Source organism: Magnolia sinica, chromosome 6 (assembly GCF_029962835.1).
Source record: "Magnolia sinica isolate HGM2019 chromosome 6, MsV1, whole genome shotgun sequence".
Classification (NCBI taxonomy): Eukaryota; Viridiplantae; Streptophyta; class Magnoliopsida; order Magnoliales; family Magnoliaceae; genus Magnolia; species Magnolia sinica.
The window spans coordinates 31,710,046-31,725,303 of NC_080578.1; positions in this window are offsets into that span (position 1 = coordinate 31,710,046).

Sequence of the window (15,258 nt, forward strand, 5' to 3'; positions counted from 1 at the left end):
CTCAGAGAACTTGGTGACGTTAATACAACAGCTACCATATAGCTGTTGTAAACTTATAGCACTATGCACGGTAGGTGGGTCCCACGTGGGGCCCACATATAATATTATATATATATAATAATATTATTATTATTATTTTCTCTTTGGCTTATAGCTAACGTCGAGGCTACGGATGTTCACCTGACGGATGGTTGGGATATAACGTACATCTCATGATGGTCCCACAAAACTTGCTGGATGGGCAGTCTGGATGGCATGCCACCATGGTGTGGGGTCCACGCACGTGGACTGGATGAATGAAACATTTACATAATGGTGGGTCCCACGTCCATACAAAACTTGGTGACTGTAGTCCAGCAGGTGGAGTTGGTGGGACCCATAGCACTTCTGATGTCCAACAGCAGCTATAAAGCTGGGGCCCACTGTCTGAGGCATCTGGACGGTGTAGATCAACATATACATCAAGTGGGGTCCATGTACATGTGTCCCACTTGATTGGATCAAGTAGATATTTGTATTTTCTCTCCATCCAGGCCTGTCCAAATGGACAGGTAGGTTGATCCTGCCCGCTAGACAGACAACGTGGATGAAATGCCTACATCATGTGGGCCACGTTCTGGGCAGCGTGGATCTTCAACATACATCATGGCGGGCCCCACGTTCCCAAGCAATGGACGACATGGATATATGACACATGCATCAGGTGGGTCTCACACACTCCAAACTGCTAGATGGTGTGGATGCAATGTATCATCAAGGCGGGCCATCAAAATAGGGAGAAGAAAGAGGGGAAAGAGAGAGAAAAAGAGAACGGATGGAGGAGGGACCTCGCCACTATGGGCCCCTCTAGACGATACAAACCGTACATCAAATGGGTTCCACCACAAGTGGGCCCTCAAATCATCAAATCTAAGCAAAATAAATAATTCTAATCTTAGAAAACACCCACCTCAAATTTTCCTTCCTTCCTCCTTCCGCCTATAGGCTTTAGAACTCCAAGGGGGTCGATCTAATGGTTGAGATCGGCTTTGAAGGGTTGGATTTAGGTTGTAGGGAGTGGGCCATACTAGCTTCTCTCCCATAGAAGCCATGGACATTGGACTCTCATGGAGTTGCTTGAAAATGGAGAGAGAGAATGAGAGAGAGAGAGGGGTGATGGGAGAGAGGGATGGTGAGTGATGGATGGGTGTACTTAGTTGTAAGAGAGAGAGTTGACTTTAAGGGAGGGGTGGTTGTACTTGGGGATGGGACATGATTGATTGATGTGTACTCGATTGACGGGACATGTTCTCTTAGGATTGCAACACATGGCATTTTTCCTCGAACTGAACACAGGCCCACATCTCCTGGCCCGGGTATCTCCTCAGCGTTTAATACACGGCGTCGGAACCGCAGCGTCGGCGCGGTCGCAAGGGTACAAGTCTCGGGTTGAGCAAACTCTAGAATACGGGATTCGACTTAGGATAGCGCACAAATGCTGGTTACAGATCGCGGGTTGCCGAAATTCGACCGGGAGGACTGCAAAAGCCTACGGAACGGTATGGGCTACAATACGGGTCTTACAACAAGGCTGTGACCATCTGCTCAATTCCAGAGAGTCGGGTTTAACATTGGCCAATTCGATCTTCCATATCTGATTGGCCATTGAGAAGATGTCTGGCGAGATCATTTTAGCGGAAAAACTTATGCGTACTGACAGAGTTTGGACTGTGTAGAGGCACAGGAATATGACAAGAGTCTTCGGGAGTCGGTACAGTAGTGTGCTGAGCATCTTCTTCACCTAAGGTCTGACCAGTTGGACTGGATGGATATACATTTCCAGTCATATTCAGACTACGTATGGTTTCATGATTGAACCAAGCACAAGGGTACTTGGAATTGGACGAAGGCGGCAATCTCATAAATTTTGAGATCTTACACATAAGACACGGGAATGGAAGTGTTGCAAGATGCTCTCCTTTGACAACATGGATTAACTGTTGTAGGAGAAGAGTGGGTAGGCATACTCGAATCCCTTGATGGACATCATATAGAATGTTGAGTACATTGGGAGAGAGCTCATTGCTAGTAACTTCACAAGGATAGACATTTGTACTGAAGATGTTGTGGAGTACTTTAAATGTTGGGTTTAAATACATAAAATGGAGAAAGTTTCTCTCATTTCTGGAAATCGTTGATGCACAGAGCTCGAGTCACTTCACCTCAAACTCCTAGTGAGTTCAGATTGCGTTCAGTGACTGGCATACAAGTAACTTCCAGACCCAAGTGACAGCCTATCAGCACTGGGGTGACGCGCTTGGTCTGGTTCATAAACGTGATACTGATGGATGGGGGATCATCTCTAACAGTGTGGCAAGAGCTTAGAAAGTGATGTATTAGGTCATATTGAAACTTGCCACCTAGATTAATTATATTGTACCATCCATTCATTCTTGGAAGTAGATCAACCCCATAGGGTTCGATGCATGTACTAATGAAAACCCGCTCAATCACTGTTTATTTTTCCGAAGATGGGTCTTTGGAAAGAGAAGAGATGGAGATATGCTTGTGTCTCTTGGTTTTCTTGCATGGAGGACTCTCCTTGTGTAGGAGCCTTGCCTTTATCTTTAACCATTATTTAAGAAAAAGACAGAAATTTCTAGAAAAATGACAGAAATCCTAGGAGGAAAGACACACCCAAATCCAATCTAATGAAGAAAAAAGAGTGAAAGTGTAAGACCCGTATCCTAACCCGTACCGTTCCGTATGCTTCCGCAATCCTCTCAATCGAATTCCGGCGACCCGCGACCTGTTATCAGCGTTTACGCGCGATCTTGATTTGTGTCCCGTATATCTGAGTCGACTCAACCTGAGACTTATACCCTCGCGACCGCGCCGTCACCGCGGTTCCGATGCCGCGTCTCGCGCGCCGAGGCGATACCCGGGCCAAGGGATGTGAGCCCACATTCAGTTCGAGGAAAACGCCGCACTTTGTAAAACCCAAGGCAATCTTTCAAATCAATCACATCATATCTCATCAATCACCTCACATGTCAAGTACAACACCCCATCCCCAAGCAACCCCAAAGTCAAAGCAACCCATCCCTTACATGTCAAAGTACACATCACCCATCACTCACCTTTACACCCATCACCTCTCTCTCTCATCTCTCACTCTCTCATTTTTTTTCAAACTCTCTCCCAAGCAACTCACGTCCAAACAAGCTCCATGAGAGAGCTTTGTGTGGCCCACTTCCTATCTCCCATCCCCACCCTCTAAAACCTATCTCAACCGTTAAAGTTTGTCCTTTGAAGCTCTAGGATGCTTTGGCGGAAGGAGGAGGAGAATATCTAATGTGAGTGTTTTTCTTTATTTGTTGTGTGGATTTGATCATTTGAGGGCCCACATGTGGTGGGACCCATCTCGATGTATGCCTTGTATCAATGAGGGACCCATAGTGGCGGGGTCCCTCCCATCTCCACTGTTCTTTCCCTCTCTCTCTCTCTCTCTCTCTTTTGATGTGTGTGGCCCACCCTCATGCATCCCATCATGATGTATGTATTGTATCCATGCCATTCATACGTGGGGCCACCTCGATGTGCGTGGCTGGTGGCCACGTGTACATGGCCCCCCTACATTGGTGGGTGTTGTATTCGCACCATCCAGCAGCTGAGGCTGCTGGACTGCATGAAGGAAGATACAAATATCAGCTTGGTCCTAAGCCTTTGGGCCACCTATGTGGATCCCACCTTGATGCATCTGTTGTACGTGTGGATCCCACATGATGTATATATTTTATATCCACACCGTCTAATTTTCTGCACGGTGGAAACCTACCGTGATTTATGGGTCTTACCTACACCATCAGTACAGTGGGACCCACTATGTTGAATGTATTTCATCCACACCATCCATCCAAGTGATGGGTCCCAGCAGCCGCCGCTGCTGATTGATGTCAGCAGACCTATGGGCCACTGTGACGTATCTGTACCTACACCGTCCATTTCTGGACGGTGCTGTGTGGGGGCCACTGTGATGTGTTGTATTCGCACCATGCATCCAGGTGTTGGGTCCCACGCAGCATGCAGCAACTGCTGCTCCACGTCAGCGGTTTCGTGACACCCACCATGAGGTATTTTTAAATCCAGGCCGTCCATCAGTAACATCTACGGCTGAAAGTTAAATTTTGTGATATAAATAATAATATAATATAATATAATATATATAGATGTATATGATTTATATCTCCACCGTCCATCTATGGACAGGTGGAAGTCCTCCTGTGGAGTGCTGTCCACGTGGACATCACAGGATGTATGTATCTTAAATGCACTCTGTCCATCTCTGAAGAGGACGGTGGAGTCCACCGTAAATATATTTGTGTTATCCCTGCTGTCCACGTGTGGACCCAGCAGTGATGTATTTATTTTCAATCCACGCCGTCTATCCGTGAGATGCACGTGGGACCCACTTTCATGATGTATGGGTTTTGTCCACCGTCCATCTGGACTAGAACCTGCACATGTATTTAATCCACACCGTCAAGTGGTCTAGATGGTGGGGACCACTGAAATGTATGTGTTTCTTTGGCTGTCCATCTATCTTGCAGCACATGGACGTGGGTCCCACCTGCTGCAATTGTTTCACCCATGTGGGTCCCACCTGCTGTATCTGCACCGTCCAGCAGATCTGGACGGTGGGCCCTACCAAATGTATGTGTTTTATACCCTCTGACCATATGTCATGGAAATGGGCCCCACACGTGTGGGGGTGGGACCCACCTGATGAATGCATTTTATATCCACGGCGTCCATCCATCAAAGACGTCCAGAGCCTGGACGGTTTGATGATATATATATATATATATATATATATATATATATATATATATATATTATAATTCATGATAATATATATATATATATATATATCTATGTGTGTGTGTGGTGGGCCCCATGTGGGACCCACCTGCTGGGTGGATTGGATGGTCTACCACCACATCAGCTATATGACTGGTGTACAGACGTTAGCAGATTATGTGGCCTCACCTTGATGTAAGTGTTTTATACCCCCCCATCGTTCGTCTATTTTTCCAGTGATGGGACCCACCTTCATTGTGTGTATTTCATCCCAGCCGTCCATCTTTTAGGATGGTGGGCCGGCAGCGTCAGCCGTTGCATCACATCAGCAAGCTTTGTGGGACCCACGCAGCTGGTAGCTGCAGTACACGTTAGCAAGTTCTGTGGGTCTGGATCATGAGGAGTGTGTTATATGTCACTACCCATCCATGTGGGGCCACTGTGATATATGCGTTTCATCCTACCGTTCATCTGTGGCCCACCATGATATGTGCTATATCCTAACTGTCCATCTGGACAGTGCAGTCACGTAGCTGCTGGTTGACGCCAGTCTACTCTCTGGGACACCATGATGTATGTGTTATTTTTCCATGTCGTCCATCTGACGGGCTATGTGGGGTACACCGTGATGTATTTGTGATCCACACCGTTTATCTATCAAGAGGACCACACTGCATAAGCAGTAGGAGATTGAATGTCCACCATTGAAATCCTTTTTGGGTCACAGAAATTTTAGATCAATATGGTATTGTTTTTCTTCTTGATTCAGGACTTTGTGACTGTATGAATAAATTGAATGGAAATAAACGTTATGGTGGGCCCTACCTTGATGTATTTATGGCCCATCCATGGGGCCCACCCGAATATATTCTAGGCCCAGTTATGAGACCCGTAGTGATGTATATGCGGCACGGATTTGATGCCCATTATGATGTATTCGTGGCCTATGGGCAAGGCCCATTATGATATGTATTAGGCCCTTGATGTGTGTCCACTTGATGTATTTGAGGCACCAGGTTCGTGGCCCATTTGATGTATATGAGACCCATGTGTAGGGCTCGCATGCTATGTATTTGAGGCCTATGTGCAGGGCCCACCTGTCGTGTATGTGAGACCCATTAATACGGTCACTTGATGTATATTGAGGCCCATGGGTTGTAGCCCATTATGATGTATTTGAGGACCATGGGTCGTGGCCCATGGTGATATATATTAGACCCGTGTATTCAGCCCATTATGATGTACATTAAACCCTTGTATGAGGCCGTGGGCCCACTGTACATTTGGCCTTATGTGGGCCACTCCTTGGGAGTAATGTTGGTTAAAAGGCCACATTGATGGGCAATGATGGTTTAATGTCCACGTTGTGACCTTCCCTTAGGGCTTGTTCAGCCCATTCTCATTGAGGCCGTTTATCTTGACTGATTGCTGATTAACGATCAAGGCCGTTTATCATGATTGATTGCCGATTAGCAATCGAGGCCGTTTATCATGACTGATTGCCGATTAGCAATCGAGGCCGTTTATCATGACTGATAGCCGATTAGCAATCGAGGCCGTTTATCTTGACCGATTACTGATTAGCGATCGAGGCCGTTTATCTTGACCGATTGTCGATTAGCAATCGAGGCCGTCTATCTTGACTGATTGCCAATTAGCGATCGAGGCCGTTTATCATGACTGATTACCGATTAGCAATCGAGGCCGTTTATCTTGACCGATTGCTGATTAGCGATCGAGGCCGTTTATCATGACCGATTGCCGATTAGCAATCGAGGCCGTCTATCTTGACTGATTACCGATTAGCTATCGAGGCCGTTTATCTTGACCGATTGCTGATTAGCGATCGAGGCCGTTTATCATGACCGATTGCCGATTAGTAATCCAGGCCGTTTATCTTGACCGATTACCGATTTCGATTGACTTGACCGATTGTCGATTAGTGATCGAGGCCGTTTATCATGACCGATTGCCGATTCCGATTGATGTAACTGATTTGCTGATTCTGATTATTGACCGATTTCAATTGTCGAGGCCGATTATTGAGACCTATATGGTGTATATGCGACTCGTAGTTGAGGCCCATTATGATGTATGTTAGGCCCATGTGAAAGGCCCATCGTGATGTGTATTAAGCTCTTGAGTGAGGCCCATGGTGTTGTATATTTGGCCCTTGTGTGAGGTCATGGGTCTATTATACGTTAGGATCCATGAGGGTCATTCCTTGGGGGCAATGTTGGTTAAATGTCCACATTATCGAGGTCGATTGTCGATGACGGTCATTGATACCGATTATGAGTATGTGACAGCATAGCATCATAATACATGCCCATATGCATCATTTGCATGTTTGTTATGAGATGTGGTTGATCATTGCATATGTCATTGCACATGTTGTTATGAGACTCCCTGATAGGCGGAGGTTATCTCACTTGAGCACGCAATATGCACAGGATTGATGCATGACTGGATTGTATGACTCATGCATCTTGCATTGTGTGCCCTAGCGACATCAGGGCTGTAGCCTCCACAGGCATATCGTGGATGGCCAGACGGGACACTAGAAATTTGTTCTACATGGGGTGTTATAGATATCCCTAGGTGAAAGTCCCTAAACCCTCTTGGTTCCAGAGGTTGCTCCAACATCTAGACCGAGTGGATGCATGAGCGCATGAGGGCCGTATACCGTTAGGCCGCGTCTCCCACTGTGTCGTGGTCGGTTGGAAGGGGGTACGGCCTTACCTGCCCGAGAGGAGGGGGCAATGCTAGGCTGAGTCTGACCAACTCGAGGAATGGGTCCGCTATCGACGAGCCGGGCCCGATATTGGCAGGCGGATAGTGAGGTCTCTTCCACTCACCTTGTTGCGCGCGATGGGGCGGCAATCTGGTTTGGAGTGTAATAGACCCCGGTGATTTTCCAGAGAGGAGCTGTACTGATATGTGGACTTATTGAGCAGGCGTTGGATATTCATTCATTCATTCACTATCCACTCGAGCTGGTGGCGCGCAACTATTTGTTACGTGTACATTCGCATGACTAGGATTTCGGTTGGGCGCGCGACTAACCTGAGATTAGGAGTTTACCACATTGAGTCCGACTATCCAAATTTAGGTATGGGACTGGTTTGGATAGAAGTCCCTTGTGATGGACCCCGTGACCTGCAATACTACGTACTATCATCCCGACTTCACACTCCAGCATGGTCATTCCATTCGCACCACATATCGCATTACATCCGCCGCTTATGGCATTTTGGATTACTATGTTTATGCATTTATATGACCTAGATACAACTGATGGTATTCGTGGACTCATCAGGATTTGTATATTGCATTGCATCAGCAGCATCTGATATTTGGCTTGTTGTCTCCGCATTGCATAGTTGATCTACATTGCTTCATCAGTATATGATATTGTTTTTATTATATTTATGTGTTGCATATCCTGGATAAGACTGATGGTATTTATGGGCCTATTAGTATATTTCCACTTACTCTGATTATTCTGATATGGCTTATTTGACACTTACCTTATGCACACACTCTCACCACCCACTAAGCTTTCTATAAGCTTATGCACGATAGATGCGTGCAGGTGATATTAGGTTGCAGCAGCATTGAGCCTGGAGCGTGCAGCGGTCGTCTGGAGCTTTGATTTATTTTATATATGTATTTCCCTTTCAGTATTGTAATCAAACGATTATATTAGTGGGTATGTGATGATGATGTTGCCTTTGTGATTTGGGTAATCTTGTGGTTATGCTCATTACGAGATAAATGTACGTTGGAAAATCCTCCTTGTGGGATCCCAGGATCGGAATCTGGCGTATATACGCTGGGAGCCGAGAATGGGGTACTACGGAGGCTGTCAGCACCGGATTCGGCGATCGAGAATTTTGTGAGCCCGGTTTCTGAGTTTGGGGCGTGACAGAAAGGGAGAATGATTTACCAAGATAGACACTGATTTGATCCCAAGACGAGTACCATGACATCACCGAACTGGAAGGAGAGAAGCAAGGAAAGGGCCGCCAAAAAGAAAACTGAAATGGGGATTTTCGCATTGGCCCCACTTTTATAAGTCGGGACCATTTGATGTCATCGAAGCTAGTTCGATGACATCGAACATCCGGAATTTGATGTCATCGAGGAGGTGTTCGATGACAACCAACAATGTCCGACACTTCAGTTCTTGGTATGTCTTCGATGTCATCGAAGGATCATTTGAATCATCAAATGACATGTTGAAGTAAAAGATTTAAAATTTTTGAATGCTTCGAATAGATCAAGGAAATGTACAACATAATATACCTACTTATCAACTTGTACACTCAACAAAATTTATACGAAAATGATAATAACCAAAATTATAAACATATCCTATGTTTATGTTCAAAAAGAATTTGGAGGCTTAAAGTTCTCAAATATATCATTACGAATGCCTAGACCACAAAATATATCATATCGCACATATTCCAAGTGATCTGTGAACTAGCTCCCGCTCCCACACCTTATTACTTTCAAATTGTTAGAGCTCATCTTGCATAGCCGCAATCCAAAATCCATCTTGGAGAGCTTTATAACATTCTTGGACTTAATTTTTGAGGTGAAGCACATATGACTGTAAATACTTTGAAGTTGACATCTAGTTTTCACACTGACATTAGGATCTCCAATGATTTGATTGAGAGGATGATCCTTAATGAATGGTATGTTACTCAACGGCTAAGGTTCAAGAGCAGATGAGGATTTGATATCAGATTTAACTATAATGCATGAATCCACATCATCCTCTATATCAATCAAAGGACTAGATTCGTTAAGAGGTTGGTCATCAACAACCACATTAACGGTTTCTTGAATAGTAAGTGTCCTCAAATTGTAGACTCTATAAGCACGACTATTAGGGGAATATCCTAGAAAAATGTCATCGTCACTCTTAGAGTCAAACTTACCTAGTTGTTCTCTGTCTTTAAGAATGTAACACTTGCTACAAAAGACACGAAAATACTTTACACCAGGTTGTTTTTCATACCATAGTTCATACGGGGTTTTGTTTAATCTTGCTTTGAGATATACTCTATTAATTATGTAGTAGACAGTGTTCACAACTTCAGCCTAAGAAGTTTTAGCTATATTTTTGTTGTTTAGTATAACTGAGCCCATTTCCTATAACACTCGGTTTTTCCTCTTAACCACTCCATTCTGTTGTGGTGTTTTTGGGGCTGAGAATTCATGTCAAATTCCACTCTCATCACAATACCTTTGGAATCGATCATTCTCAAACTCCCCACTGTGATCACTCCTAATACGGTTTATGCAATATCCTTTCTCATTTTGGAGTCATTTTGCCATAATCAGGAATTCATCAAATGCATCGAATTTTTCCCGAAGAAAAGCAACAATCATCTACCACTACCAGGAAATATCTTTTTCTACTATGACTCTCAACTTTGGTGGGCCCCACTAGATCCATATGCAATGAGTCAAGTGGTTTAGAGGTTGCTATGGTGGTTGTCTTTTTATGTCTAACCTTTATTTGTTTGCCCTTAAGACAATCACCGCATACAATCTTCTCTTCCTTTCAAATCTTAAGAAGGTCTCTCACCAAATTTTTTGAGCTTAGCTTAGCCAAGTTTCAGTAGTGGACATGCTCAAGCCTTTGGTGCCATATCTTGGACTCATTATTCATAGCCATGTGGCATCTTGTAGATAATACATTCTCCCTACTACTTTCAATTACGTAGTAGTTATCACTTGTGTGAAGACCTTTCATAATGAATTTTCATGTATGGTCTGAGACCTTACACACATCTTTGGAGAATGTGACCAAGTGTTCTTTGTCGCAGATTTGGGAAATACTAAGGAGATTGTGTTTTATTCCTTCTACACAAAGAACATCTTTAATCTTGGGTAATCTAGGGCCAACTATTGTTCCTTGCCCAATTATCTTGGTAAAGCTCCCATCTCCAAATGTAATTGACCCACCATCAAATTCTGAATAATTACAAAAATGGGTTTGGTCACCTGTCATGTGTCTGGAGTAACCGCTATCAAGATACCACTTAGAACTATTACCTGTCTTAAGAACAATATGAATTACGAGGAAATTGTTCTTATTTTTTTACTACCCATTTGGTGACAATCTTTCTTGGAGAAGGTGCTTAATTTGTTTTCACCATGGGCCTATTTGGATTTTTCAGGCAACTGAACCAGATTCCCTTGTTTTATCAATTTTTTGGTTTTCTGATTCAGTTGAGCCACCTGATTTAATAACTCCTCCATCCTTTTTGTCATTTTGAGTGGAGTAGAATGTTTCCTTCCTTCATTTGGTATGTATTTTGAAGGACTCTTGATATTCTATATTGTTCTCTCGGTTGGTTTGAATTTACTAGAAAAGTTTAACCTGGAAGTGGAGTGAGACCTACCAAATGTAAGACATTCAAACTTGTAATGTCCTAAGTCTCCACATGAATGACAGATAGGAGTGTCCCTTGTGTTGCTTCCAGACACAATATATTTCCTAGTCACAGGTGTTGCAGGAAGGGGGCTAGATTTGCAAATTTCATATCCCAAGCCTCTCTTATCCTTCTATGTTCTTGTCATTCCTAGAAGTCTTTCTAGTTTTTCATTACTTTGGGAGAACCTATAAATAAGTTCTTCAGGTTGTTTTGATTGTTCAGCATCTAATATCAGTTTATGATTTTCGTCTCTCAAACACATATTCTCAGATTCTAAGTGTTCAATTTGTTTGTTTACTTTTTGTGTTTCAGATTTAAGGAATGTTGTTATTCTTTCAAGCTTTTTGATTTTTCGTATGGTATTGCTGAAGATCATTTATTAAGTGGGTATTGATTTCTAGAGTTTTATCTAGATCTTTTTGTAACTGTTTGTTTTTGTTTTCAGCAATACCTAGTTTCTTAAGGACACTAATGCTATGGATATAAAGTTGATCCTAAGCATCATGGATTTTATCATTTTCTTCTTCTTCTTCTTCATCGTCATCTGAGGGGAGTGTCTATTTGGCTTGTGGTTCATCCATTTCCTCATTGTCCTTTAGATTGGGAATGTTGGTGGAGGTGAAGGCCATAAGTGTTTTTAAAGACTTTTGGTCTCCATCACTTTCAGAATCACTAAATTCAGAATTTAATTCATCAATGTCATCTCATATGACTGTCATAACCTTTCCTTTTGTCTTCTTAGCAGGACATTCAGTGGATAAATGCCCATATTTTCGGCAATTGTAACATTGAGGCTCTTTGGACTTTCTAAAAGGTTTGCCTATATGGCATTTGTTGTCCAATTGTTTCCCTTTGTTGTTGTACGGTCAACCATAGTTCTTAATAAAGAATTTTTTGAACTGTTGAGCCAAGAGAGCCACTTCCTCATCATCACCTTCTTTGTCACTTTCCTCTTCCTCTATCATAGTTATGTTCTTAGAGGCCTTGAGAGCATTACTTTTGGATTTTGAGGGTGGTTTGAAGTATAGTTCAAAGCTTTGTAGGGAACCTATTAGTTCTTCCACTTTCATTTCATCGATGTTCCTACATTCTTCAATGGTTGTAACTTTGGAGTTAAAACGTTTTGGTAAGGATCTCAAAATTTTTCTACAAATTTTAGATACAAGAATTTTCTCTCCCAATCCACCCATGGAGTTACATATGATGTTTAGCATTGTGAAGAACTCCATAAAAGTCTCATGTTCTTCCATCCTGATGTGTTCAAATTGTGATGTCAAAAGTTGCATCTTTGATCTATTTACTGTGCTAGTTCCTTCATAGGTTGTTTCCAATAGATCCCATGCTTCTTTTGATGTACCACACATGCTAATTTGATTGAATACTTCTTGAGAGACAACACGGTAAATAACATTCATAGATTTGGCTTCATAAGTTTTCTTTTCTTTGTCATAAGTAATCCACATCTCTTTAGATTTGGGTTTGGTGATAGTTGTACCATTATCGAGTACCACTTGATCAGTTGGTGGCACATATCCATTTTCAACTATTTCCCAAACATCATGATCTAGAGATTGTAGAAAATAATGCATCCTAACTTTCCAATATGCATAATTTGAACCATCAAAGACAGGAGGTCTAGAAACCGATGATCCCTCTCCTTTGGCCATAATTTCCAACTTCAGTCAAGATCTCTCTCTAGGTTGTTAAACCCTTAAGAGGAACCCTCTCTAATAACAATTGAAATTGTGGTATAACTGTTATAGTACAAGTATGGAATTGGTCAAAGTGTCCTAGAGGGGGTGAATAGGACTTTTCTTAAATTTTGATCTTACTATTATGTAATGTTTACCAATTTAAACTTAGTTCAATAAGATTATCAGATAATCATTCACATCATATTTTAAGACATTGAAGAGATCCAAGCTCAGCAAAACATGAATACATCACATTTACACATATTAATCAATCAAATCAAGAATGCAAGAAACATCACAAACACAATCATATATAGTGGTTCGGCTACGTGCCTACTCTACTCCCGGCTGACTCACTCCACCCTAGAGTATGCCGGATTAATTATGTGATGGTTTTAAATCAGGTTAACCATAAACCTTCACAACCTAAACAAGGTTTGTCTACACAAGACACATATATCCTACACAAGGAATTGCCTACCCAAGGCAACCATAGATGTCTACACAAAACAATCAATCATACCTACACAAGGCACTATAAATCCTACACAAGGACTCTATATGTATTCTCCCGTCAGAGGCTTGTAAAAAGTCTTAGTGTGTTTGTGAAATACAACCTGAAAACCAATCTTACACAAGGAAGGATCTTTAGATTTTATGGACTCTAATGACTTACTTGTAAGTAGGTGAGCCCTGTTTCTAGCATATATGAAGATGATATCCCTTGATAATGAAGAATCTTCAGCTCCCGTGAACCGCAACACTGTAGATGCTCCCAATCCAAGTCGTTGGAGTTGGGTCAAGGTTTTAAGGGAATCTACTCTTTAAAGTATATTGATCCCTAAGAGACAGGGAGTGATTCCGGGGTATTAGGCATTCAAGAGATTCTAGCACAATGATTTGTCATTAAGTTGCTAGAGAATCCTTGAATGATAAAGTTCATTCTCCAATCTAATCTATTGAATATTTTATGATTGCATTTAAGAAAGGATTGAAGGATGAACTTCCATGAGAAAATTTTTTATGATAGTAGTTAAGCAATTACTCTCTCAGAGCTCACTCTTTTTCTCAATGCAAACTCTGAAAACAACCTTCAAAATATAAAGGTAAAAATCCCAATAGAAATAAAACGGGCAGAATTTTTCTGCATTTGATGTCATTGGATCAGGTTCGATGTCTTCGATGTCATCGAGTGACAGTTCGATGACACAGGATTTTCATTGAAAAAATGTTTAAAGCTTGCTGGATAGTTTCTTGTCTTTATCTGATGTCATCGAATGTGATTCGATGTCATCAAAATTTGAATTTCGATGTCATCGAAGCTAGTTCAATTCCTCAAAATTTTAAGTGATTTTTCTCCAGAGCTCGCTAGATATTTTCTTGTCCTTTTTCGATGTCATTGAACATTCTTCGATGTCATCAAAATTTGAATTTCGATGTCATCGAATCAAGTTTGATTCCTCGAATTTTCAAGTGATTTTCTCCAGAGCTCACTAGACATTTTCTTGTCTTTTTACGATATCATCGAAATTTGAATTTCGATGTCATCGAATCGAGTTCGATTCCTCAAAATTTCAAATGATTTTCCTACGGAGTTTGTTAGACATAAGTTGTTCAATTTTTAATGTCATCAAGCCACATTCGATGTCATCGAATGTTGATGTTCGATTTCATCGAACGTTTGTTCGATTCATCGAATTTTCAGGTGATTTTCAGTTTGAGCTCATTGGACGCCCGAAGGCACTTATTCGATGTCATCGAGTCACATTCAATGTCATCGAACATGAATGTTCACTACCAAAAAATAGGGCAAGGCCGACAACTAAAAACTGTCGGCATTAACCTTCCTTGACTGCTTTTAGCCGTCGGACGGTCCGTCGGGAAAAGGGGCGTGGGCGTTGCTCGCCGACGGATTTTAGCCGTTGGTGTTTCTGACGGGTGAGGATGACGGTTTTAGCCATCGGCGTCTACGATGGCTAAAACCGTCGGCATTTTTGACGGCGAAAAGCCGTCGGCGTTTCTCATAAATTAAAAATAATAATAATAATAATCATTAATTGCCTAATTAACACACATCCAAAACTAGATGATCCTAACCATTCTAAATGCATTCCAAAAACATAGTACTAATACCAACAAAATATAAACTAAAGCACAACAGAAAGATAATCCTAACCATTCCAAATGCATTTCACTGGATAAATACATAATGAGTACAACAGGACCACCCACATAACATCAATTTGTTTGGCTTAATTATGGGAGAG